Source organism: Halichoerus grypus, chromosome 10 (genome assembly GCF_964656455.1).
Source record: "Halichoerus grypus chromosome 10, mHalGry1.hap1.1, whole genome shotgun sequence".
Lineage (NCBI taxonomy): Eukaryota > Metazoa > Chordata > Mammalia > Carnivora > Phocidae > Halichoerus > Halichoerus grypus.
Window position 1 is genome coordinate 84,337,347 of NC_135721.1, and position 27,588 is coordinate 84,364,934.

Here is a 27,588-nt window from a genome sequence, read left to right on the forward strand (position 1 = left end):
CAGGACTCGTACTTGGCCAACGAACTCCTAAGCCATGCAGGTAGATCCAGCCCCTCTCCTCTGCCTTGTGGGCAGAGCCCCTGTTTGGAAGTACACTGACTGCTTCCTTAGCCGTCTTGAACTTGAACTTGTTCCATCTGTACAAACGCTGGCTTGGGTGGATGGATGGATCCATGGGTGGATGGTCTTATACGATTGGTCCAAAGCCTCAAAGAGCTTGAAAAGCAAGGATGCAGAGCTACACAACATGGGCTGGATGTGTGTGCTGGAATGGAGCACAACGGCTGGGTGCCTCTGAGATGCAAGTCCCATGGGAGCAGAGAATTTTCCTGACACGCTTCTATCTCTTCTGTCCTCAGCACCTAGAGCAGTGCCCGGCACAGAGGAAAGACTCTTTGAATGAATGAATGATACAAATGTTATCTTGGAGTGCTATCAGTCAGGAGAACTCTTCCATTGCTTGCTTTGGTTGGGGATCTAAAAAAACATCTCAATTCACACGCAGGTTGTTTTTCTTCCAAACTGGAAGAAATGATGCAAGGAAGCCAAGGTTTGGCTTTTGGGGATAACCTCGCTATTATTCAAATAGGCAACTGGGACTATTGGGTAAGAAAGGTTTATTTATTTATTTATTTATTTATTTATTTATTTATTTTTTCTGCCTTCCTTTTATTTATTTATTTAAAAAAAATTTTTTTTTATTGTTTTGTTAATCCCCATACATTACATCATTAGTTTTTGATGTAGTGTTCCATGATTCATTGTTTGTGCATAACACCCAGTGCTCCATGCAGAACGTGCCCTCCTCGATACCCATCACCAGGCTAACCCATCCTCCCACCCCCCTCCCCTCTAGAACCCTCAGTTGGTTTTTCAGAGTCCATCGTCTCTCATGGTTCGTCTGGGTAAGAAAGGTTTTAATGTCATTTCCAGCAGTTTCTCTAGCCAGCTTTGCTTGTCTCCATTGGCAGTCCTGGCTTCCTCTGAGACTTGATTTCATCATTATGCTTTTTTTCCTGGTATCTCTGGACCCATTTTTTTTCCCTGCTGACTTTCCCCCTTCTGTCTCAAAACTCTCTTAGTTCCTCCTTACCCTGCCCCCCTACCTTCCCTCACAAATGAACTTTTGCTTTGGGCTTCCTTTCTACTATACCCCCCTCCTCCTTCTAAAGGAATTAAAAATTAAGCATATTTTTTTATTGTGGTAGAAAACATAACTTAACCATTTTTACTCAGTCAATTCAGCAGCCTCAAGTATATTCACATTGTTGCGAAACAGATCTCCAGAACTTGCAAATCTGAAACTCTATACCCATTAAATGACAACTCTACTTTTTTCCCCTTCGCCAGTCCCCTGGTAACTGCCATTTTTAAAAAAGATTTTATTTTACTTATTAGAGAGAAAGAGAGAGAACACAAGCGGGGGGAGTGGCAGGCAGAGGGAGAGGGAAAACAGGGCTCCCCACTGAGCAGGGAGCCTGATGCAGGGCTTGATCCCAGGACCCTGTTTGGGTTATTGTTACTTTTTTAATTAAAAAATTTTTTTTAAGTTTTTACTTAAAATCCAGTTAACGTATAGTGTAATATTAGTTTCAGGTGTATAATATAATTGTTGTTCTTCAGTAGTAGTTCTTTATGTATTCTGGCTATTAACTCCTTATAAGATATATGACTTATAACTATTTTTTCCCATCTATAGGCTTCCTTTTCACTCTGTTGATTGCTTCCTTTAATGTGCAGAAGTTTTGAAGTTTGATGTAGTCCCAGTGTTAAGTGTAGTCCCAATTGCCTATTTTTGTTTTTGTTGTCTATGCTTTTGATATCATATCCAATAAATCATTGCAAAATCCAATGTCATAAAGCTTTTCCTTTATGTTCTCTTCTGGTAGCTTTATGGTTTGAGGTCTTAGAATTAGGTCTTTAGTCAATCTTGAGCTAATTTTTGTATATGTTGTAAAACAAGGGTCCAACTTCAAAATTTTGCATTTGGATATCCAGTTTTCTCATCACCATTTATTGAAGAAAGTCCTTTCTACCTTGAGTGGTCTTGGCACCCTTGTCAAAGATCATTTGACCATATACACAGAGTTTATTTCTGTTTTTTTTAAAAAAGATTTTATTTATTTATTTGAGAGAGGGAGAGAGAGAGAGAAACAGCATGAGACGGGAGAGGGTCGGAGGGAGAAGCAGGCTCCCTGCTGAGCCAGGAGCCCAATGTGTGACTCGATCCCAGGACTCTGAGATCATGACCTGAGCTTCAGGCAGTCGCTTAACCAACTGAGCCACCCAGGTGCCCTTTTTCTGGGCTTTTTACTCTTTTCCATTTGTCTATATGTCTGCCTTTATGCCAGTATCACACTATTACTATAGCTTTGTAATAGTTTTGAAATCAGGAAGTGTGAATTCACCAACTTTGTTCTTTTTTTCCAAAATGGTTTTAACTATTTTAGATCCATTGAATTTCTATCTGGATTTTAGGATTTCTAAAAATTTCTTTAAGTAATGCTTTTGGAATTTGGTAGGAATTGGGTTGAATTGGTAGATTGTTTTGGTTAGTATTGACCTCTTATCAATATTATCTTACAATTCATGGACATGGGATGTCTTTCCATTTATTTGTGTCTTTCATTTCTTTTAAAAATGTTTTGTAGTTTTCAGTGTATAAGTCTTTCACCTCCTTGGTTGGGCTTATTCCTAAGTATTTTATTCTTTTTGATGCTGTTATAAACGGAATTGTCTTCTTTAATTTACTTTTTGGGTTGTTCATTGTTAGTGTATAGAAACACAACTGATTTTTGTATATTGATTTTGTATCCCACCACTTTGCTGAATTTGTTTATTGGTTCTAACAGTCTTTTGTGTGTGTGTGTGCGTGTGTGTAGTCTTTAAGGTTTTCTACATATAAGATCATGTCATCTGTGAACAGAGATAGTTTTACTTTTTCCTTTCTAATTTATATGTTTTTAATTTTTTTTCTTGCCTGATAGCTCTGGCTAGCACTTCCAGTACTATGTTGAATAGAAGCAGACAGACAGGGTATCCTTCCCTTGTTCCTGATCTTAGATGAAATGCTTTCAGTTTTTAACCATTGAGCTGTGAGCTTTTCATTATGGCCTTTATTATGTTGAGGTAGTTTCCTTCTTTGCTAATTTATTTAATTTTTTTAATCATGAAAGTATGTTGATGTTTTTTCAAATGCTTTCTCTGCATCAATGGAGAAAATCATTAATTTTTGTCTTTTATTTTGTTAGTGTGGTATATTTATGCTGTTCTTTATGAAGTTCCTGGATCCTGTTAAATATCTCTTCCCAATCTTAAGCACTCTGATAATACTGAGTCTTCAGTAAAACTGTGGGTAAAGATTTTTGTCAATGTGTTATATGTTGTGATATAGTAATTTTTAAAACATATTTGATCCCTCTAGCACTCGTTATTCTGAGTTTTGTTTAAGAGAACATGACTCTGTTCTTATATGTTCACCTGGCCCTCAATTTACAAAACTTCTTTCTGATTTTTCTTTGGATTCTTCCCTATTTTTAATCTCTTCTCAAATCCTTAAGTAACCCCCAAAACATCCCCCAAAACCTTATTCTGAAATCTTTTCCTTTTCTGTGAAACTGCTCAGTATGGTGACTCACCATGGAGACAATGTTAAAATAATAGGAACTGGAACTTGACATTCCCCCTGGATGCCAATACTACCTTCTCATTTTGGGTATTTTCTGAATCTCTGCAACTTAGATGCAGGTATTAAGCATATCTCTGGTTATTGGGGCAAAAGAAAAAAAATCAAACAATAAGACAAAATAGGATGATAACAGGGCCTAGCAGACATTTGGTAAGATAGGAATTTTATTTTTAAAGTCAAATCATACTTTAAAACTTAAGGTTAATTTATCAATGCTTTATTTACAGATGTAATCAATTCCATTTGGAGAGACATGCCTAAAGAATTAGGTCATAATGAAGGGAAAACAACATGGAACATAATGTAAGAGCATAAAGCATGAGAACTGTCTTGTCCTCTCTGATATTTGTGATCCCCAAGCTCTGGGTTTTTTTTGAGACGTTGCAAGTAGGTAGAAATGATGGTAAAGGGGAGTAGCACAAGCTCGGTCACAAAATGCTGTCTTATCATAATTATTTTCTAAATACTGCTATAGTTACACTTACCTGTTATTAGTTATATATCACAGTGATGTTAATGACAATGGCATGTCTAAAAGGGACAGTTTACATAAAGCTTTCTATTTGAGGCCCATGAAAGCCAGCTAAAAAAATTTCAAAACTGCAGTTTAGACATTTTTAAATTAGGTAATTGGCAACTGTATCTTATTTCATCTTTTTGAGAGTTGTTTTTGAGAATCAGAAGGCTTTTCCCCCTCGTTAATGTCAAAGAAATAAACGTCTGCTTAAAACTGTTGTTTTGTGGGTAAAATAGTTCAGTCTTTGTACCAGTATTATAAAATTCTGGTCTGAATAATTCAGTTATGGGTCCCACATAGAATTTCCTATGAGAAACCCAGTATCTTACAAAATGATTTCTATTTCATTCATGTTTTAATTTGTTTTTCAGTAAAATTTGATCATTGGTAGACGTCAATGGTACCATGAAGCCTCAGTCAGTATGGAATACGTGATTTATCATTACCTACAGCTCTAGAAACTCTTCATCCCTTGAAAACTGGGCTGGAAAAGTGAAATAAGCAAGGCACCCCAAATTCCTGTCTTTTGTGACATTGCCAAGCAAGTGGGAATTGGCCGAGTTCTCTGAAGTGTTGTTTATCTCATTCTAATTTCCTGTGTGAACCTGGGTTTTCTGCCCGTCAGATGGAGTCGCGAGCTTACTGTGCTCCCTATTTTATGCAGCCAAGCTATAAGAGTATTAAATTTACCTTCAAAATCTTGGCTTTGTAGCTTCCACAAGCCGCAAGCAGGAATTCTTCTGGAATAGCTCCTTCAGGAATCTTTGCTTGACTGGTCCGGCTCCGAGGGGTTAGTTTGTGGCAAGATAATCTCTCGTAAGGGTCTTAGTTTCTGTCTTATTCGCTGTTACGTCCAAGCTCTTTTCTGGCAACAGATTAGGTGTGGGTGCAGCCACCGTGATCACGTCCAAGGAACTGAGGGGGTTTAAGTGCGCTAGGTAGAAGGACAAACTCAAGTCCTACTATAGGTGCCAGCACCTGAAACATTATAATCAGTAAAATGAATTTAGAAAGTTATGCTGACAAGAAATAACACGAGCATGCGGGGCCCCATGGTTACAGAAAACCATGGGGCTGTATTGCTCGGAAAGAGAAGTGGGAGAGTGGGGCCCCCAGAAAGGACCCCCGAAAGGCTTGTCAGACTCTTGCCCAATATTTCTTCGCTCCACATTATCTTTTCGGGATTTCTGTTGACTTAGGGAAGTGGGGGTAATTAGTTCCCTGCTGCTTCAGGAACTCTCCACGCACGTGTTCTCTGACCATGGCAATTTGCCACAGAGTATAAACCCGGGCAGAAAGGCTTGGTCAATCATTGGTCAATTAACCCAGTTGAGGAACCGGTTAAGTGGCCTGGCAGGGTGGCCAGTGACGTGCAGGCCTCTCCCGCAGTGGGTGCGACCTTCCCTCTTCTGTCTCTTCCTTGACAGCTGGGCTTCCAGAATGCTGTTGCTGGGCCACCTCCCTGACATCCAGTGGTAATTTTGGCTGGAAGGAGAACATCTGGGGAGGCTTCCTGTAGCAATCTCTGGGGGCTGAACGAGATAATCAGGCTTAGCAAATTGGGTTGACTAGACAATGAAATATTTATTGTGATTCCTCCCTTTTTTTTTTTTTTTTTTTGAAGTTCAAAAATCCTTGTCATCCCTGGGCTGAAGTCTGTGTACTTGACAGGAATTCACAATTAGATTAGAAGTGGCCTCTGCTACCACTTACTGACGACCTCAACCTGCGGCAGGCAGAAGGCAAGTGATTGTATCTGCATACGGGTTCCATTTAATGGAGTTTCCCCCCAATAAATCAGAAAAGTCCATGAAACAAAAGAGAGCAATCCAGAAAACCAGCCTGTGTGATGGTCTTTCATTAGTTTATGGTAGATGAGATATTTTCTTACATGGGTGAAAAGAGAGGCAAATAACTTTGATATTGTTCTAAAACAGACCTTTTTTACATGAATAATGTTCAGTCTTAAAGGTCCTTGTTTTAAAATTTACCTTGAATGTGTACCAAAAGCACATAGAGCATTGTCATTCAGACCAAAATGCTGGTTTCCCTTTAAATATTTAGATAACGGCAGAAAAATCACGCTACATCTGCCTCGTGTGGTCCGTGACCAAGTACTCTTTTCGAGTTAGTTGATTAGGTCTCGGCTGCACCCTCAAGCCAAGTCACATATCAGTGGAGAAGCATTTAGATTCGGCATCAGAGAGGGCTCAGCTTTCTGCCCAAAGTGGACAACTCTGTTTCTTCTATGCTCACACTAATTAGTAATTTGGCATCTAGAAGTTTCAATCAATCAGCAATCAACACTGATTACAGAGAAAGATGAAGACTTCTCATCCGGGTATAAGATGATGTCTGCTTGGGGCCTCCCTACCAGTTCCTGCCATTCCCCAGGGGATTCCGTGCTCCAGGGAAAAACCCTGGAATTCCCAAACCTGCCCAGATCACTTCTTCCTCCATGGCTTTACACCTGCTGTGTGCTCCTAACTTCGCTCATTGGGCAACCTCCTGCATATCTGCTCTTGGAGACCCCCTGCTTCCATCCTCACCTCTTCCTCAATACCTTTCTGAGCAATCTACTTTCCACCACGTTCTAAGGTGAGAAAGGCGTCTCTCTTTTGGCCTCCCATGTCATCCTCTTCATGGTTCTACAATATCATTTTTCTTCTTTCAACACCTCCGGATATTTATGGAGGGTCTCCCTTGCGGTAGGACCTGCTCGGATGGTGAAGATATAGACCCAGTTCCTGCCCTCATGGGGCTCACATTCTAGTTGAGGAGAAAGATTATAAATAGGAATATAAAATGACACTAGGGAGTATGATGACAAAATATACAGAGGTTTTTTCCTGTCTGACTTTCCCAGCACACTGTGAGCCAGAGCAGGTGCTGGTGAATCTAGCAGGGAGAGGTGCCTTCGTGTACATGAGGCATCAGGAGATATGAAATAAATGAGCAGAGGAAAGGAGCATTCAGTGGACCTTTATCTATGTTTCCAATCTTCCCAGCACTGCAGGATGTAAAAGGAATAAAAGCTAATTTTTCTCGTGTTTACAGGTGGAAAGTTTTCTCTTCTCAAAGAATATCTTTGTGACCTTTTCAGAGATAATAAGAAATTTTTCCTCTTACCAGGAAACAGCAGCTGGTCCATATAGAGAGGCAGATTGCTATAAACATCTCCTGCCTGTCATTGATTCATCATTCAGATAGATTACACACAAGACACGTAAAAAATGATGGTCTGCACCACAGGTTTTTATTTCTATTAAATTCTACAGCATATGATCTTGAACAAACATTTGTAGTCAATATTTGATAAAAGGTCCGATTCAATCAAGTAAATAAAGCATTAGAAAAAATAATTTCATTCCTTTGCTAAACTAAATCCATTAAGACTCTAACACAAGTAGAACTGAGGACAAAGAATATTTAAAACAAACCAAAACAAAACAGTGAGATCCATTGCACATTTGCATTTTGAAATTAATTGCTGCCCTAATTATTTGTCAGTAGAAGCATAAATTAAGCAAATATAACTTACAGTAAGCTTTTAGACACCCACAGGATTCTCCCCTCAAGAGTAAATTGTCATAATGGTTCAGTGTGATGGTTTATTTTTGCTATCTTTCCATGATTGAGGGAAGAGAGAAGATTGGGAATGGAGCTGTGGGGAAATGAAACAGGGACTCCAGACGAAGACGTCGACACAGGTAGGTACTTTTAATTTTCCCCTGTAAGGTGTGAGAAGGTAACAACCAATAAAGAATGTCGGGGCCAAGGGAAACCTTTGGAAACCCTACTGAAGTTGTACCTCCATTAATAGTAAGTGCAACTCCATGACCCCAACACGGAACCAAAAGGTAAAAAACGCAGTTAAGCGTGGCGCTCTTATTCATCGTGCCTTGCATAAATAGGATTGATTGGCTTGGGTATTTGCTCCATCTGCTTTCCCTTACACCATGTCAGTGGAGCTATCAGGATCTAGCACAGCTGGAATATTTTTTCTAGCCCACAATCAGGCATACATTGTTGGTGATCTCTCTGAAAAGCTTCCGAAACAACACAATGATGCTGAATAACAAACAGCTCCAAATCTCAATGACTGAAATTAACCACCATTTACGCCTATGCTTCCTGGGCTGCAGGTCAGCTGTAGCTTGGCTGATCGAGGCTGGTTCAGGTAGGTGACTCTCCTGCGGGTGGGCTCTGCAGGTGCATGGGCCAGTTGGAACAACTCCTTCATGCTGCAGTTCAGTTCCATTCTGTTTCATCTGACTCTCATTCTGCAAGGGTCATCTGACAATTATCTGGCTCATGATCTTTTCAAGGTGGAAATGGAGGCTCTCAGGGGAGAGTGCCTTACAGCCTAGGCTCCAAATAGGCATCGGGTCACGTCTGCCCATCTTTCATTGGCCAAAGGAAGTCCCATTGTCAAGCTCAACACCAGTGGGGTAAGACAGTAAATTCTTCCCGTGGAGGTCAGTGTGAGTGTGTTGGGGGGGGGGCGGGGAAGTGAGTATTTGCTGAGCGATAATTTAATCTACTACGACTATCCATATTGAAAGGAAGACCTTCATTTTCTGATTTGGGCCTTTACACATGAATTACTTGAAGTTTGCCTTTTTTTCCCCCTCATGAGTTTGTTAATTATAAATATGTTAGATTAGCTAGAAGGATCTTTCAGTAAGATAAAAATGGGGACGATTTAGAAAGACACCTGAATGAAACTCCAGGAAAAATGGCCTGATGTGGCCCAGTGGAGTCTTACCCTGCCGTTTGGAGAAGGGGTCCGTTGGATGTCGGTCCACAAGTCTTATCTGGCTTCGAGGCCATGCACTGAGCTGCGTGGTGTAGACCAGACAGGCAGAAATTTTGCCTCGGCAGATGTGTGCATGACTTCCCTGCTCTGATTACAGCATCACCTCTCCCCTGTCACCAACTGGCAACCCACGGCAAAGGATGTTTTTCTGATCATTTTGCACTCATTAAATGCAGCTGTCACAACAGTGGATGCGAGGATGCGTGCAAAACTTTTCTGCCACGTCAAAATAAAGCTGAAGAGCTTTTTAAAGAAGAGCTGAAACCTTTGAAGCCTATTCTCAAGGAATATTGGAAATATTGCCTTTTGTCGTTGACAATTGAAAGTGTTCCATCGCAACACAAATTAAATGTTGGCCCAGGCTAAGGAAGCATCGTCCATCAAAATTTCGTAGCAGAATGCATTTGGCCGACCACTGGGGTTCCGTTCCTGGGTCTGAATGACCTAGAGGTGCCATACTCATTGGAGTGGCTGATCCCTGCTAATGGTTTTAATGGGGTGGAGTAGTTCCCTGATCCTTGAAGAACTGTTACAAGATTGAAATAATCAGATGCCTCCTACATACCCTATTAGAGAAGTGAGACAAACAAGTGGATTCTGGATCCATAACACAGACCTGTTGATTAGACTCTCAGGGTGGAGGTGAGGGCCTTCTTTGGTCTTGGCTCACTCATCAGAATCCATTTCACTGATCCACAGACCTGCAAAAAGGACTATACCCTCAGTAATGTGCTTCTTGATGTAGCATCTCCTGAGCTTTCCTTTGTTTCCCAAGCACCAGTCTTATTTAAAAGTTGACTCTGGGTTTTGCTCTTCTAAGAAGCCTTCCATCTGCCCCCTCCATTGGGTTAGTAATGGGGCCATGGACGGTGTTCCCTCTATACCACGGCCCAGCTCTATTTCAGAGTAGTGACCCCTCTGTCCCTGTGGCAGCACCATCTGTTCAGGGATCCCCCACTCAACTGGGATTTTGAGAGTCAGGACTGGGTTTGTCATCATAGGTGCGGCCCAAATGGGGTAATACAGGGCTGCTCCCCCCGCAAATGGTGAAGGGCAGAAAGGAGGAAAGAGGGGAGGAAGGCACGCGATGGCATCAGACAATTTCAAGGGGTGGCTAGGCGCATCTTGCCTCCTGATGTTGCTTGTGCACATCAAGTAACAGAGATACAGATGTTTTCGCCTCCCCTCCTCCACCTCTGGGTGCACAGTACAGGTCCCTGGGTACATGCACAGTAATTATGGGTTAAGTAATAGGAGAAGCACTTACCCCCGGGGTGAGTGTGTCTGTCAGAGTCTGGTCAGGAAAATCTACCTCACAAGATATTTCTTATCTCCGAGTCTCCACCTAAGTTCACCTTTGGACAGAGACTAAAGGGAGCAGGAGAACGTGTCCCAGCCCCACAGCCATGAAGCAAGGAGAGAAGAGCGGGGGCTTGGTGATGGGCACGGGAGAGCCAAGTGGCCGAGCAGTCTGCAAGAGTCCAGTTCACTCCTCCGTCACAAGATGGGACACACTTGAGTGACCCGCTGCAGGGTCTGATGACCGCGTCCGCCTCCCTCGCCTTCTCGTGATAGGGGATGATGGCACAGGCGACTTCAGGGAACAAAATGTAAGGAATTGAGATGCCGTCTTCTGCGTGATGCCTCACTGGTGAGGGAATCCAAAGACCAGAGAGAAATGACGAGTTGAAAGGAATGGTGGATGAGAACCTAGCATCTCTGGTGTATGGGTCACTGTACCAGCGCTGAGCAGAGATCTGAAGTAAGAGCCAGGGGATGAGGCAGAGGGTAAGCAAGTGCGGAGCCCGGAGAGTGTTTCGCTGGCTTCGGTGAGTCCATGAGGGAAAAGGAGCCCCTGGTCCACACCACGCTCTACCTCGTCCTGGAGAGTGAAGAGCTCACTTCCCAGTTGCTTTTGTCTATCCGGAAGTATATTTTGATTAGGTTTTCTTACTAATTTGAATTTATGAGATCTCCTTTATAAACACTGCTCAGCAAACCAAGAAGCACCAGTTGTGTGTCCGCCGTGTGCAAGGACCGCTGGTTGCAGAGCTAGCTCCTTGCCTTCCTTCTGCGACTCACCTTGAACGTCCCCTCCACAGAAGCCGTCCTCACACGCCCACTTTGAAGTTGCTCTTCTCCATCATTTGCTATCTTAGGCGCTGGTGATTTTCCCTGCCTAACGCTAATTATAATTTATAATTAGTTCGTTTACCTGTTTAGTTATTTGTTTGCCTCCTCCAGAAGGGCAAGGCCAGCATCTATATCCTGATGCTAGCATGGTCCCTGGCGTGCCGTAGAAATGACGGACGAGCATAAACTAAATAAATATGCAGAATGTGTAGTAGAAAATTAAATAAGATCCACTGCTTTTTTTCTCAGACTTCTTAATATTGGGAGGAGACATAGATACGGAGAAATAACAAAACCGGGCATTGCAAGACAATCCCTTTTTAGACAGACACGGCGATGCATTCTAATAGAAAGCACTGCTGGTGATCTTGGCCATGGTGTGAGTTGCGTTGTTCTTCAGCTGAGGAGAAGGGTAAGCAGAGAAGCAGAGTGGGCTTGTGGGACTGGGTTCGTGGTAGGAACGGGGCCAGCATCCCTGACTCCTGAACGATGCACTTCTCACTCACTGTGGTTTGTGACCTCTGGTCTGTGTGTGTGTGTGTGTGTGGGGGGGTATGTGTGCATGGTCTTAGCCTGAACTGTCAGGTAATTTTGGTGTCACGGAGATCCAGCCTGTTTGGCGGGAGTTGCCCTAGATATCTTCTGGTCTGTCTCCCCATCTCCCTAAAGTCAAGCGGACTGTGCTATTTTCCTCCTCTCTGGTGGTCCATGTGCCTCTGTCGTTCTCAGGGAATGACAGTAGCTTCCATCCATTCCGTGGACGGCAGACAGTATTTAATTATTATTATTCATGTCTCTTGCCTCTCTTAACAGTGCTTTCTCCACACCTTTCATTTTAATAAGAAAGCGCTCACAACTCAGTATCAATAGCAACATTTTTGAGTATTTCCTGAAAACTCTTGAGGATAATTCAGAGGGCTCTGGGGTGTGGCAAAACCAAGACTGGAGCTCAGAGGGTTAACAGTGTTTGCCTGGAAGGGGACCCTGGACCCTGCAGCTTATGGGAAGGAACTGGCCCAACCCAGAGAGTCCCGGCAGGCAACCACGTCTAGTCGGGGGGACCACCCGGAACTCGGGAGGCTTTAGAATTGATATTTTCATTAATGAATGCTTCAGAAAGTGTACTGTCCTTAATTCCCTTCCTTGAAAGATGGAAACTTTAATGTGCAGTTAATTAAATGTTGTGTTGATTTGCAAGCCCTGAGCTCTCAGAGGCCTCGGGGAGGTGGAGGCAAGTTTAGAAATCAAACAACGGGAGGACTGGCTGTCCCCGACCTGACCACAGAGCGAGTGGCACTGTTTGCTCCAGACGCCCGGGAGGCGTTCGAGGCGCCCCTGTGGCCAGGACCTGCGTCCCGGCCCGGTAGTGCCCGCACGGTCTGTTTACCGTGGAGAGGAGCAGACCGGGGCCCGGCTGTTTTCAGGGGCATTCTGCCTCCGCCCCCCCCCCCCCCCCCCCCCCGCAATGCTCCAGCACTTCTTTGTACTGAGAGGAGCTGTGTCATGCTGGAATTCTTTTCACAACAAACTAAAGAACCCAGCTGTGGCGCTGGATGCAGCCGTGGAAGCCGCCGGCTTCTGCGTGCAGTCACGTAGGGGAGAGCAGTTCAGCTGCGGAGGTGGGCTCCGTGTCCGACACCGTGCCAGCCGGGCTGGGGGCGGGGGGCCGCATCCGCTCGCGGGTGGCTGGGGCTCGGCCGTCGGAGGACACCGGGGGCCTGGTGGATATTCAGGCACCGAGGATCGGAGGCTGAGCGGGGCAGGGCCTCGGAGCTCGCCCTCCCTCACTGCCACTGATCGACGCGGGGAAGTGTGATCGGGAAATTCAGTGGCTGGATTTCGCGAGCGGAAGTAGGGTTTGCTCCAAATAGCTAGCACCTGTTAACAGCGACAACCTTATCATCTGTTTGGCCCTGGCTAAAGGCACAACTTCCGCAGTTACCGAATGACATCTTGCAGGGTTATCTGCCACCAGAGCACGCTTTCCTCGACACCACGCCTGGCAAGAACAAAGCGCCCATACCTGATTCAGAGACCCTGGCGTCTCGTGTTGGCATCCGAATTCCTGCCTTGTAACTCTTCTGTGCGGTCATCTCGCTTAGGATGCCCTGAGAAGCTGCCAGAGTTTCCAGGATTGACTTTGGAAAGTGTTGGCGGTGCTACTATATTCTTATTATGAATAAAAATTTTAAACCCAAGCTGATAAACATATTTTTTTTCACACTGAATTCATCAGGAATACATTAACATTTTCTAAAAGGTAAAGACAGGAAAAAAAATGAAAGAATTAAAAGGAGAACATTAGGATGTATTTGGCCATTAGGATCCCCGTTTCCATCAGCTGCTGTTTATGAGCCAGAACCTCACCCCATGCAACTAACACTTGGGGAATTAGCCTATGGAATAATTATCACTCCTGATGAACAGAATAAGAGCTTGTTCCCGTGTGTGTGCAGAGCCATTCATCCTAAGGAAGAAATCTGGAGTGAAAGCTCACAGCATATTTTGCATAGGTCCTGTAAAAGGATCCAGGCAAAACAGGCTTTGCAACATTAGTTATGATCATATATGGAAAAAGCAGTTACTTTCTGTGGTGACATATGGCTGAGTTGGTACGATGCCCAGGAATCTCAGTGTCCCCCCGCCCGAAGAAGGGTGAGCCCCGGCTTCATCCTCTGCCCCGTTGTCACCAGGACCAACTGCACAGGCAGCTTGTGGAGACATCACCGGTGAAGTAAAATCACATCCACCTGTGCCAAGCCCAAAGCTGCTGTTGGGCTCTGGCAGTCAGCAGGTGTACTGTCCCCGTCTGCGAAAATGATTTTTCCTAAATCAGGGAAATTATGAATGGAGCCCATACCCATCTGCTTAAAATTCAAGCATGGTGACATCCCACAGGAAACAACACTGGCCAACAATGATAAAAACACACTCTTCTATTGTAACGGTGATCCTATCCTTAAATGATGGGAATTTAGACTCTTTCTGATAATATTCCATAAGCAGTAAACTCACTTCCGAAATTTCTGACATGGCCAGGCAAATAAATTGAGTCTTGTTATGGAAGAGACAGAGAGATGTGACCACGTGAAAGCGTGATATTCATTAAGCCACTCAGTCATTGATTGGACTGTTACTTGATTCAGTTAAGCCTCTGTGAGCAATAGGTCTTGCTTAGAACTGGGGACACGAAATGATCTTTAGCTTCAGGGTATCCAGTCTTGTAAGAAGGACGGTGATTCACAAGAAAGCTCCCGAGTGGTGCTTGCTTCAGTTATGGGGAAGCCTTGAGAAACCCCTTCCCCTTGGCTCTGGGGTGGGCCGGGAGGGACTTAAACCTTCTAAGTGACCCTGATTGCTGGGTACAGGTGGGGAGGGCAGTGCCACTGGGACGGGCCCATCCGGCCGAGACTCCTGCTCTCCTGCTTCACAGCTACACGTGATGGAGACCTCCAGATCTTGGCTTCCTCCCTCCCGAGACGGAGATGGCAGAGCCCTGCTGCTGCCCGATGTGCTGGGGCTTCAGTGGGGGAGTTTAGTGGAAAGAGCTTCACGGGACGCTGGTGGTTGTGAGCGCTCAGACAGTGTCAGCACCCTGTAACCGGGGGTGGGGGCGTGGGAGCTGGGCTTGGAGAGGCAGCCCCAGAGCCGGTGGGGGCCCCCATGGGCGAGTTCGCAGCACGGGGAAGATGCTGTTAGGTTTGTGTTTCGGGGGGAAAACTTTGGAGAGGTTTCTGTATATGAGGGTGGAGGGCGCTGAGCTGTGGCCAAAAGACCAGTCTGGAGGGTGCAGAGGCAAACTGGACGAGGCATTGTGAAGGCCCATCTCCAGGGGTGGGGGGAGGACCAGACAGGGGACACACTTGGAAAGTCAAATAGGAGGGAGGGACTGAGGAGAGAGACAGGGATGGGGAGAGGGGAGGGACCTGGAGGGGGAATGAGAGAGACAGAGACACACACAGAGAGATACAGATATAGAGAGGTAGAGAAACAGAGGGAGAAAGACAGAGAGAGAGACAAGGAGAGAGGGAGGGAGAAGGGACAATGGGGGTGTGGTAGGGGGGGACCGAGAGAGAGACTGGGGCAGAGAGAGAGAGAGATAGAGAGAGAAACACAGGGAGAGACTGGGGAAAGAGACAGAGAGCGAGATGGAAAGGGGGACATGGGGGAGATTTTGGTGATGAGGCTGAGGGCCATGACACTGACTGAGATTGCGCTGGGGAGGACGCTGAGTGCAAAGGGTGTGGGGAGGGGCGCCACACCCTCATCCAGAAGAGGAGCCGCCCCCTGACGGTGCACAGGTGTGTGTGAGGCGCTTGGCTTACCCCCCCATCCAGAAAGTCACCGCTGAGGTGCTTCCCGTCTGCCTGTTTGAGCATTCCCAGCTCCTCAAGGCTGACATGTTCTCGCTTTCACTCCGCGGCACTTGTTGCAGAGCTGAGTGCCCGGATTGGAGCGAGGCTCCGGAGGGTGCGAGCAGGCGGCTGTCCATGGAGCAGAAGACGAACGCTGCGTGGTGTGGGGCTGAACCGAGTCGGGGGATGGAGAGCTCAGCGACAGGTGCTTCATTGGCCATTCCGACTGCGGGTCTGTGTGGGCACAGCGGCATCCGCAGGCTCCATGCAGCCCCCCAAGCACCTGCTTCTTCCCTCCGTGCCCGGGACTTCCAGGTGCCACCAGACTCAGTCCTCAGTGCCTGCACACATTCTTCAACACCCGAGGAGCACCTTGTGCGGGGCTCTGTCTCGGGCACAGGACACCGGGATGCTCCAACCAGATGGGGTCCGTCCTCTCTGCGCTCTCGGTTAGGAGAGGAGCCTGGTGTTCTCATCTTTTCCTCCAACTGTGGCCTGAGGGGTTTGATCTCTCACTAGAGAAATTCCAGGCAGGCAGCAGGGTGTGAGTTGAGTACAAGGGGCTCATCCTCCCACTTTGAAGCCACAGCTGCTCTGCCTTCTGGTAGCACTTCCCTCGGCCTTGGCTTCAGAGGCCCCAGGGAGCTGTTTTCAGGGGAGTAGCTCCAGGTTCTCCCACAAACAACATGTTCCTGGGGGAAATGCAAAGAGTGTGGCCTCCAAGAAGAGATGAGGATATTGCCATCTCTTCTACAGGCTGGTGCAGACTCTTTAGGGATCGAATCCGCTGATTTCGGTAAGGAGTAGGTATGGCTTTAGCAGAAATGTCTCCAGCACTTTGCCATAAACATTCACGGAGCACTGTGTATAGGGACAGGGCCTGGGAGGGGGCTGTCAAGTGCTTCACCTCATCTAGGCCCCACCGCGAAGCCCTGTGAGGGCAGGGAGTACAGGGGACCCTTGAATGACATGAAACTGAACTGACATGTGGATTTTTTTTTCAATAAATGTATTGGAGATTTTTTGGAGATCTGCAGCAATTTGAAAAAACTCGCCGACTGACTGCGTAGCCTAGAAATACCAAAAAAAAAAAAAAATAATAATAATAAGGAAAAGGTATTATTGTAAGAATGCAGTATATAATACATATAATACACAGAATATGTGTTAATCCACTGTCTGCGTGATTGGTAAGGCTCCGCACCCACCAGAGAGCCCGACACAGGGCTCCATCTCACCACCCGGAGATCATGACCTGAGCTGAAATCAAGAGTTGGATGCTCAACTGACTAAGCCACCCAGGCGCCCCTGGAGATGGTTTTTGAACCCCAATCTTTGGATTCTGAGAACAGAATCCATTATGTTATAGCCTATTGCCTCTTCCATAGTTCTTGATTTTCAATGATTTTATTTTCTGCTCTTGCTGGGCACTTCAGTGGAGGAATAGGAGTTTGGGCTATTTGTAAATCAAATGAGTCCTCTTCTTGCATTCAAGTGGTATACTCCACGCACCTGGAATATCTTTCCTCTAAAACAGTGACGAGCAGCATACAGTCCTCAAGCTTTAACAAGACAACCCTTCATCTAATAATTTCAGGTACAAAACCCTTAGTTCAGGTTGTGGGGTCCTTTGGAATGCATACTCACTCCTTCAGGGGTGAGCTGGTCCTCCAGCTGTGGCCGACCCTGGCAGCCTGGGGCCCAGGATGAGCTCTAGACAGAAAAGTCTCACCCCAGAGCTGTGACATCTGAGGTCATGTGCATTCAGCTAGTGCCCCAGTAATGAGTCAAAGAGACACACACTTCTCTCCTATCCACACACATCCTTAAGGAAGGGTCTAGCACGATGTTCCCTTTTCACCATTTGATAAGTCATTAGTGGAGGAGGAAATCCCACCTGGAAATCATGTTGTTAGTCCTCCTTCCCTGTGCTGTTCATACTTCTTGGAATGCTCCTAAATCCTCAGCCAAATGATAGGTCCCCTCTATCTCCACTTCTCTAGCAACTAGAAGTCAACCATGAATCTCTGGGGTTGGACTTTGGTGCTTACCTCTACTTTGTTTATTCCTTAATATTTATGGAGAGAGAGATCATTCTTCTCTAAAATTCCCCTGTCTGCCCTCCCTCTTCACTGGTTCTTAGTGCACAAAAATGTGTTTAAAACACAAACATTTTCAGATTCTGCATTTAATGCTGCTCTTCACCAAGGTTCCCCTCCCCTGGCCTTCCATCCCTTCCCAACAAGTCCTTCACGAAGAGGGCAATAGTAAAGGAGTATCTGAAGTTTGGGCATACGTGTAGACACTGAAAAGTATTCTACACATGTGTATTTATATATGTAATTCATAAATCTACGCAGACCATACACGTTCCCCCCCCCCCCCCGAGTTATATTTCATGCTAAAAGCACAGGAGTAAAAAGAACTACCCGTGAAGAAAGTTCACTTCAAATGGCCACCAGCTCTTGAGGAAGTTTGTAGGCTGTATGTGCATTCCAGAAACAAAGGCCTGCCTCTGTCCATGGGTTAAGGGATGTTGGGAGGGCTGTTCCCTCCTCCCAGCATGGATGTGTGTCTTGTGCCTCCTGCCAATGGGAGAAGGTTCTTTGTCATCGCAGGGTCTTGGGCTTCATGGGACTAGAAGGCCCCAGTGGTGGGGACCGTGATGGTCAATATGAAGCAGCCAACCCAGACCAGCTTTTTCCTTGGTTCCATCCCCAAGAGGGCAGCAACAGGCTTCTTCACCCTCCTTCGTCTGTATCTCTTCCATATACAACTCTTAGCTCTGAGATTATATCCCGAAAAATATTGTTAGAGAACAAACCCTTGCCACCTTCTACCATTTCTGACAACTTTAGGTTAATGATCCGGGCCTGATAGTATCAAGTGAAATTCAAAGGAAAGTCACAGATGAAGAAAGACAGCCAGATCTTGTCCTCACTGTATGTGTGGTGCTCAGTTCACTCAGCGGCAACTGGGAGGAAATCTGAAAAGCGTTCAAAAGGGAAGTTGGTGGTGACGCTCACTTGTGAGGTCCAGGTTGCTGGATTTGCCTTGCCTGTAGTTAGATTTTGAGAGGCTGTTGCATCACGAGGCAGGAGCTCACTCTACCCCTCCTTTTCCGGGCTTGAAGACCATGATGGATCTGTTGGGCTTTCTCCCTGAGGAAATGCTACTGAGGGATTTGAGCCATGGCTTGGTCAGGTAAAGCTCATTGACGTGGTTAGGGTGAACAACACTCGGGGCTTTGGCCCTCTGTGGGACAGATGCTGAGTCGATGGCTACCTGGGGGTCACTGCTCAGATGGACGCTGTGGCCTTTCTTAATAAGAGCATGGGAATTGGCATGACATTGAGGTGGTCCTGGAGAAGATGTGTGGGATGGGGGGACTTGGAGGGTTGTCTCATTGCTTTCCTCTTAAGCTGGTGCTTTTGGGGGGGTTGGCAAGCCTAAGCCCGCCCACAGAGATGAGAATCTACAGAAATGGTAAGGCCCTCCAGGGAAGGATGGTACAGCCCTCTTTGGCAACCTCTGCTAATGTCCTAACAATCCTCATTGTCAGGACCTCCTTTCTTCCTATTGAACTTAAATTCTTCTCACTCCAGTTCAAGCCACTAGCTTCTCACTCCTTCCTAGATGGGGGTTAGGAACAGCTGGTTACAATCTTCTGTGCGGAAATCCACAGTTCTTGGAGAAATGAACACACACACACATGCACACACACACCAAAAAGCTCAGAGTTCTACCTTTAGGATTGTGTTTTCCCTCTGGAAAATATTCCCCAGATTAAATATAAATTAATTTTCAATTTCTCAAAAATCTTATTTCCTAGCTGATACCATTTCCATATGGATATTTTAAGGAAAATAGTGGACCCTTAAGTTCTGGAGTTTTAGAAGTCTTGCCAATAAACTTTTGAAAATATGAACTAGAAGTCTTCCTATGGAAAGACATGTCATAAATAAGAAGTTCTTGGAATGAAAGTGTCCGTGAACTTAAGGGTTTGTGCGATATTGTCTCCCTGAATCTTACGGCATCAGGAACTAGGTTTTTAAATTTGGAAAAATGTATGCACCATAGCAGCTTGTACTGTGTAAGAGGATAAGCTTCAAGGCTTGGCTCTGCTCTATTTTTTTTCCCATTTTTTTTAATTATGTTATGTTAATCACGATACATTACATCATTAGTTTTTGATGTAGTGCTCCATGATTCATTGTTTGCATATAACACCCAGTGCTCCATTCAGTACGTGCCCTCCTTAATACCCATCACCAGGCTAACCCATCCCTCACCCCCCTCCCCTCTAGAACCCTCAGTTTCTCAGAGTCCATAGTCTCTCATGGTTTATCTCCCCCTCCGATTACCCCCCTTCATTTTTCCCTTCCTGCTATATTCTTCTTCTTCTTTTTTTTTTAAACATATAATGTATTATTTGTTTCAGAGGTACAAGTCTGTGATTCAACAGTCTTACACAATTCACAGCACTCACCATAGCACATACCCTCCCCAATGTCTATCACTCAGCCACCCCATCCCTCCCACCCCCCACCACTCCAGCAACCCTCAGTTTGTTTTTGAGATTAAGAATTCCTCGTATCAGTGAGATCATATGATACATGTCTTTCTCTGATTGACTTATTTCGCTCAGCATAATACCCTCCAGTTCTATCCATGTCATTGCAAATGGCAAGATTTCATTCCTTTTGATGGCTGCATAATATTCCATTGTATATATATATACCCCTTCTTCTTTATCCATTCATCTGTCGATGGACATCTTGGCTCTTTCCACAGTTTGGCTATTGTGGACATTGCTGTTATAAACATCAAGGTGCATGTACCCCTTCGGATCCCTACATTTGTATCTTTGGGGTAAATACCCAGTAGTGCAATTGCTGGATCATATGGTAGCTCTATTTTCAACTTTTTGAGAAACCTCCATACTGTTTTCCAGAGTGGCTACACCAGCTTACATTCCCACCAACAGTGTAGGAGGGTTCCCCTTTCTCCACATCCCCACCAACATCTGTCGTTTCCTGACTTGTTAATTTTAGCCATTCTGACTGGTGTGAGGTGTTATCTCATTGAGGTTTTGATTTGGATTTCCCTGATGCCGAGTGATGTTGAGCACTTTTTCATGTGTCTGTTGGCCATTTGGATGTCTTCTTTGGAAAAATGTCTGTTCACGTCTTCTGCCCATTTCTTGATTGGATCATTTGTTCTTTGGGTGTTGAGTTTGATAAGTTCTTTATAGATTTTGGATACTAGCCCTTTATCTGATATGTCATTTGCAAATATCTTCTCCCATTCTGTCAGTTGTCTTTTGGTTTTGTTGACTGTTTCTTTTGCTGTGCAAAAGCTTTTTATCTTGATGAAGTCCCAATAGTTCATTTTTGCTCTTGCTTCCCTTGCCTTTGGCGATGTTTCTAGGAAGAAGTTGCTGTGGCTGAGGTCGAAGAGGTTCCTGCCTGTGTTCTCCTTTAGGATTTTGATGGACTCCTGTCTCACATTTAGGTCTTTAAACATTTTGAGTCTATTTTTGTGTGTGGTGTAAGGAAACGGTCCAGTTTCATTCTCCTGCATCTGTCCAATTTTCCCGACACCATTTGTTGAAGAGACTGACTTTTTTCCATTGGACATTCTTTTCTGCTTTGTTGAAGATGAGTTGACCATAGAGTTGAGGGTCCATTTCTGGGCTCTCTATTCTGTTCCATTGATCTATGTGTCCGTTTTTGTGCCAGTACCATACTGTCCTGATGATGACAGCTTTGTAATAGAGCTGGAAGTCTGGAATTGTGATGCCACCAGCTTTGCTTTTCTTTTTCAACATTCCTCCAGCTATTCGGGGTCTTTTCTGGTTCCATACAAATTTTAGGATTATTTGTTCCATTTCTGAAAAAAGTGGATGGTATTTTGATGGGGATTGCATTAAATGTGTAGATTGCTCTAGGTAGCATTGACATCTTCACAATATTTGTTCTTCCAATCCATGAGCATGGAACGTTTTTCCATTTCTTTGTGTCTTCCTCAATTTCTTTCATGAGTGTTTTATAGTTTTCTGAGTACAGATTCTTGGCCTCTTTGGTTAGATTTATTCCTAGGTATCTTATGGTTTTGGGTGCAATTGTAAATGGGATTGACTCCTTAATTTCTCTTTCTTCTGTCTTGTTGGTGTATAGGAATGCCACTGATTTCTGTGCATTGATTTTATATCCTGCCACTTGACTGAATTCCTGTATGAGTTCTAGCAGTTTTGGGGTGGAGTCTTTTGGGATTTCCACATAAAGTATCATATCATCTGTGAAGAGTGAGAGTCTGACTTCTTCTTTGCCGATTCGGATGCCTTTGATTTCTTTTTGTTTTCTGATTGCTGTGGCTAGGACTTCTAATACTATGTTGAATAGCAGTGGTGATAGTGGACATCCCTGCCATGTTCCTGACCTTAGGGGGAAAGCTCTGTTTTTCCCCATTGAGAATGATATTCGCTGTGGGTTTTTCATAGATGGCTTTTATGCTATTGAGGTATGTACCCTCTATCCCTACACTCTGAAGAGTTTTGATCAAGAAAGGATGCTGTACTTTGTCAAATGCTTTTTCTGCCTCTATTGAGAGGATCATATGTTTCTTGTTCTTTCTTTTATTTATGTATTGTATCACATTGATTGATTTGCAGATGTTGAACCAACCTTGCAGCCCAGGGATAAATTCCACTTGGTCGTGGTGAATAATCCTTTTAATGTACTGTTGGATCCTATTGGCTAGTATTTTGATGAGAATTTTTGCATCCACGTTCATCAAGGATATTGGTCTGTAATTTTTCTTTTTGGTTTTGGGATCAAGGTAATGGTGGCCTCATAAAACGAGTTTGGAAGTTTTCCTTCCATTTCTATTTTTTGGAACAGTTTCACAAGAATAGGTATTAATTCTTCTTGAAATGTTTGGTAGAATTCCCCTGGGAAGGCATCTGGCCCTGGGCTTTTGTTTGTTGGGAGATTTTTGATGACTGCTTCAATTTCCTTAGTGGTTATAGGTCTGTTCAGGTTTTCTATTTCTTCCTGGTTCAGTTTTGGTAGTTGATACATCTCTAGGAATGCATCCATTTCTTCCAGATTATCTAATTTGCTGGCATAGAGTTGCTCATAATATGTTCTTATAATTGTTTGTATTTCTTTGGTGTCGGTTGTGATCTCTCCTCTTTCATTCATGATTTTATTTATTTGGGTCATTTCTCTTTTCTTTTTGATAAGTCTGGCCAGGGGTTTATCAATCTTGTTAATTCTTTCAAAGAACTAGCTCCTAGTTTTGTTGATCTGTTCTACTGTTCTTTTGGTTTCTATTTCATTGATTTCTGCTCTGATCTTTATTATTTCTCTTCTCCTGATGGGTTTAGGCTTTATGTCTCTGCTCTATTTTTATTTCCATTATGGGTTACTTTTGTGTATTTTGACGAGATTCTACTGATGGAGGAACCAAGACTGTCCAGGTAAACGGTTGGCTTCCATTGGACCATGTTAGAAGCAATGGGCACGGGGTGAGTGGGGGTGACTATCCAGGTAAACGGTTGGCTTCTGTTGGACCATGTTAGAAGCAATGGGCACGGGGTGAGTGGGGGTGAAGAAAGAGTGCCCGGACAGCAGTGGGTGTCCCTGGAACAAACCAAGACCTTCGCACCCCTTCTTGGCTGCCCTCCTTCCTTTCCACTCCTGACACTGCCCTTTATCATCGTGGCCACCAGCAAACCCCAGAAATGAGAGGAAACCTGGAAGATGTTTGGAGAGTCCCCCACGGTGGGTGCAAATTTCTTGGGGGGGAGGGGACCACTTCTGATTTTGCTGCATAGGAGAGAAGGTAAGAATCATTAAGAGGAGAGAAGAAAGGGGGAGCATGGTGGAGAGAAGAAAGGGGGAGCACGGTGGAGAGAAGAAAGGGGGAGCGCGGTGGAGAGAAGAAAGGGGGAGTGCGATGGAGAGGAGAGGGAGGGGCAGAGGGGGAGGAAAGGTGTCCGGGGAAGGGGAGGGAAAGCCAGGGAAACAGCTCTCAGTTTCTGGGACTAGAAGCCAAAAGTAACAGTGACATCTGAAGGTGCAGCAGCCTCAGGGCTGCTAAAAACTTGCTCATTGCATTTGGCCCCTCAACCAGCTGACAGCTCGGCACCCCTCCCGCTCTGCCACCTCGCTGTCCCCCTAGGCACAGGGTCGCACAGGGAAACTCCACTTTCCATGTCCTTAGTGACTTCCCGTTCCCTCTCCATTCCCATCCAGACAGAACTCATTCAGGACCTCCCCGGCCTTCCCTCCATCTGGCTCCATTCCACTTCTTGAGCCCCAGCAGCTCCCCTAGCTCACAGCAGCACCCCGAACGCTCATGCTCTGGCTTCTAGCCTGCACCTGCCTCACCAGCTGCCTCTCCCACCACCCGACATTGAACCCAGTGCCTCTGCCACCCAGAGGTATGGTGCCCCCCCCCGGGGCCAACCAGGCTTTTCCTCAGAGCGTTGCACAGGTTGCGCCCTCTGTCTGGAACAAGAAAACCACCACCACGGAGGAGCTCATGTGAGCACAGGCACAGGCTAGCCTTTCACCCTTTGAGGTAGGCACCAGGATCATCTCCGTTGTTCCAGAGGAGTAAACTGAAGCTTTGAGGGGTTCACGGGCTTAGGGCCATCTGGCCTCTGTGGGAAAACCTATTAGATAAGGGAAGAGTGAGGGGGAGAAAAAAGAACTAGCCCACACTGAGCACCTACTGTGTACCAGAGCTATGCCAGCCATGGATGTGTGTTCCGGACCTAAGATGCTATGACTTGAATGCCAAGCTGCCCCATTTTTCTAGAATAGAGATTTTTGATCTGTGTTTAGTTAAAGGAGAGACATCCTGTCTTCTGCAGACTTTGTTAGCTTGTTTTTTATCTGGTGTGATAAGGTAAAAGAATTTCTCTGTCTGCCTCTTTCCTCATTGTCAACCTTTTTTGTTCCTTTGCTTGCAGCTGTTGTCTGTCTTTGAGGCTCACGAACCACTGGCAGGAAGAGCTCTAGAGAATTTGGGAAGAAGGGGGGGTGGGGAGGAGAGACAAAGGTGTGTGGTTTCTCAAGAAGCAGGGAGACATAAGGGAAGTAGAAGTGTTCTCAAGTGTGTCGCCTGCAGCCTTGTCAGGGAATATTTCTTTAGATGGCTTCTTCTTCCCCTCCCTCATGCCCAGCTGGTTCTTCATCATTTTTTAACATCTCTTTGGGGACAGGGACATGAAAGTGAACAGCAGGTCAAAGTCAGGAATTCGGGGTTCTGGGGTGGTCTGGTCTGATAGGCTCCCTTCGTCTGCGGCTGTGCCCTTCATGGGGGCAGGTGAGGCTGGTTCACAATTCCGGTCACATCACCCACGGCTGGATGACAGCATCACCCCTTCATCTGTCCATTTACATTTCAAACCAGCACCTGCCTGCTCTTGATTAATTATTTAGTAACTCTGGTCACTTGTGAGCATTTCTGAGCTCATATTTCACATAAAAGGTCCATTCCTTTTTTATCCAAATCTTTTTTCCCTGGATCCTTGTGTAGTTTTCGAAATGAAATGGTCCGTATTCCTTTTGAGCCCCCAGCACCGACGTGTTGGCTCCTCTTCTTGGCAGCAGTACACCTAGATATTGGGTTAACCGGGGGGAGGGGATCTCCCGTCGGGCTCCCCCTCTCTGCCTACCTCTGACCTTGGCCAACTCCCCCTCATGGGAGCTCCATTTTTAAGTAAGTAAATAAAGGGGCTTGGAATGCTGAGTCTCAAGGTCTTCTCTATCTTTAATTATTGAGGGGATCTATGAGAAGTCACAGAGGGACATGGGCTTTAGAATTCAAGAGAATTTGTGGGGGTCTCCACTGGCTCTGGCACTTATTTGCTTATTTCTGTGAGACATTGGATAAGTTAGGTCATCCATCCACGTCTTACTTTCTTTACTTCTACAATGGGGGTGGACATATATAGGTGGCAGGGTGGGGGTGGGGTTTAACAGGAATGCATGAAACGACACCAGCCACAGGTACTGAGTGTGGACTGTGAGGAAGATGGCGTACTAAGGAGTTAAACTTGACCTTCTCAAACAATGCAAATAAAACAGTTGGCACAGAATCAACCTTCAAGAAGAGTTAGGCAGTTTATTATGGGGTTACCTTGACCCCAGGCAAAATTCTTAACCATACCAGCTTGGGGTAGTGGGAGCACCACATGGCCAAACCACCTCAGTTCTCAGAGTTCGAAACAGGAGGTTTGTCCTCTGAACTTTTGAATTCTGGTTCTAACACTTATTAGTTGTGTGATGTTGGAAAAATTTAATTTTCCCCAGCCTTAGTTTCATCATCTGCAGAATGGTTCCGATTCAACCTAGCTCAGAGGGGATATGGTGAAAAAATTAAATGCCAAAGGTGGAAACATCTGGCAGATAGTAGGCATGCAACTGATGACTTTGCTTTCTTAACATCATGATAAATTAAGGTCTGTTCATAAATGAGTTCCGATCAAATCTCAAGACAAAGAAGGAAAGTCCAGATTTTTTCTGATTTGTCACCAAAAGTATTATTAGGCTTTCAAGAAAACAGAGGGCATCCTTCATCACATAATAAAACTGAATCTACTGTTTTTCTGGCCAGAAAAAAAAAAAAGCATAAATACAACTGACGTTGATTCTCTGTGCATATTGCGGCTTGTCTCCCTGTTTGATAGTTTTCGGAAACCAAAAGTCCATCTGTCTCGAAGACTTTCCTAGTCTCTAGAAGAGAAAACACGGTCTCGATATAGTCGTGCTGTTTCATGTGGCTGCCTCAGAGCCCCCTTGTACACTCCCCTTCTGCTGGCAAGGGCATGAAGCCAGGATGCTGATTTATGGCTGCCTCTGTCCCGGCAGGTTAACCCCTATCACCGGTCACGCTGCTGTGTTAATTTCATCACGGCCTTCCCCCGGCTCTTCCGTGGTGAGAGCACAACAGAGGACACGCAGCTCAATGCACACTGCTCATTGATGCCCATGTGAAAAGAATAGCTAGAATGTCCTGGACACCCGGGCCCTTCCTTCCACAGTGTTTATACAGTCCCGAATCAATCAGAGAGCCACCAATCTATTAAGCCCATTAACACACAGCACACTGCATTACTTGATGGAGAGGCTTGTGCTTGAGAACGTTAAAATCTTGACTTATTTTTCCAGTCCTGGCCCCCCTTTTACTCATTAGTTCTGAGCTACACACTTTGTATTTCAGTTCAAATGTCCCCTTACTCCATAAGAGGCAGAGAGAGAGAGCAGACTCTGGGGAGGTCAGCAGGGACCTAAGTGGCAGGAAGGCAGAGTGGAAGGTGGAGCCTGGGGAACCCTTCCTCAGGACTCCTCCCTCCATGTATTCGTGGCTGCTCCCCTAGCCCACCCTCCCTGGCCAGTCTCAGGTGCAGCCCCAATCTCCCTATGACATGGCAGATACTTCAGTCGTAGAGGTGTGGTTGGCAACCTTCCGGACCTTATTTCCTCCATTTGAGATACCAAGAACAGGATGACCCATGCCTACTTGGCAAAGTTTGTTAAGAAGATGAAATGGAGTAATACCTGATGATGTTAATAAGAGAATAAAACAGCATAAATACACAGGTGTTAAAAAGAAATCTCTGCCAACTGAATAATAATAATAATAGTCGGAACTCCATGGCCAAACTCTGCATGGCTGGCAGTCGTGGTCCCAGGAGGTGGGGTGGTGGCCTGACCCTGTCTGGTGACCTCCCATCAGTCGTGGGGGATACTGGCATGTGGAACGGCCAGGGCGCCAGGTGCCGCCTGGCTGGAGCTGCTTCCCCCTCTTCCTCTCCCTTTCTGGCCCCGGTCAGTAGCACGAGCCACTGCACCAGCAGCCGGTATCTTCAAGACGTGGCTTCTGGGGATGGGGGGATGGAGGGGCCGGCTGAGTGTGTGGGGTGGGCGCTGCCCGCCTACCTTCCACGATGACTCAGAAGGAATACCGAATACTGCTTTACTCTGGGTGAGTCCTAGACAGTGCTGAGTTCCTGTGTGGGGTGACTCTTCTGCATGGAGAGAGGCCAGAGGCCTTTTTT

General features: G+C 45.5%; 1 long non-coding RNA gene across 11 annotated transcripts in view; it reads left to right on the forward strand.

The window, feature by feature from the left end:
• Positions 1 to 27,588, forward strand: part of LOC118538545 (uncharacterized) — a 109,042-nt gene that overhangs the window by 75,839 nt on the left and 5,615 nt on the right. For 5 of the 11 annotated variants that reach the window (XR_013441901.1, XR_013441898.1, XR_013441897.1 and 2 more), the window contains exons 9-10: positions 3,916 to 5,680; positions 5,830 to 7,915. This is a non-coding gene — a long non-coding RNA (uncharacterized LOC118538545). Of the gene's footprint in view, positions 1 to 3,915; positions 5,681 to 5,829; positions 7,916 to 13,116; positions 13,346 to 27,588 lie in introns of those variants that run through there. The other 6 variants (XR_013441907.1, XR_013441900.1, XR_013441905.1 and 3 more) reach the window with 6 other exon arrangements.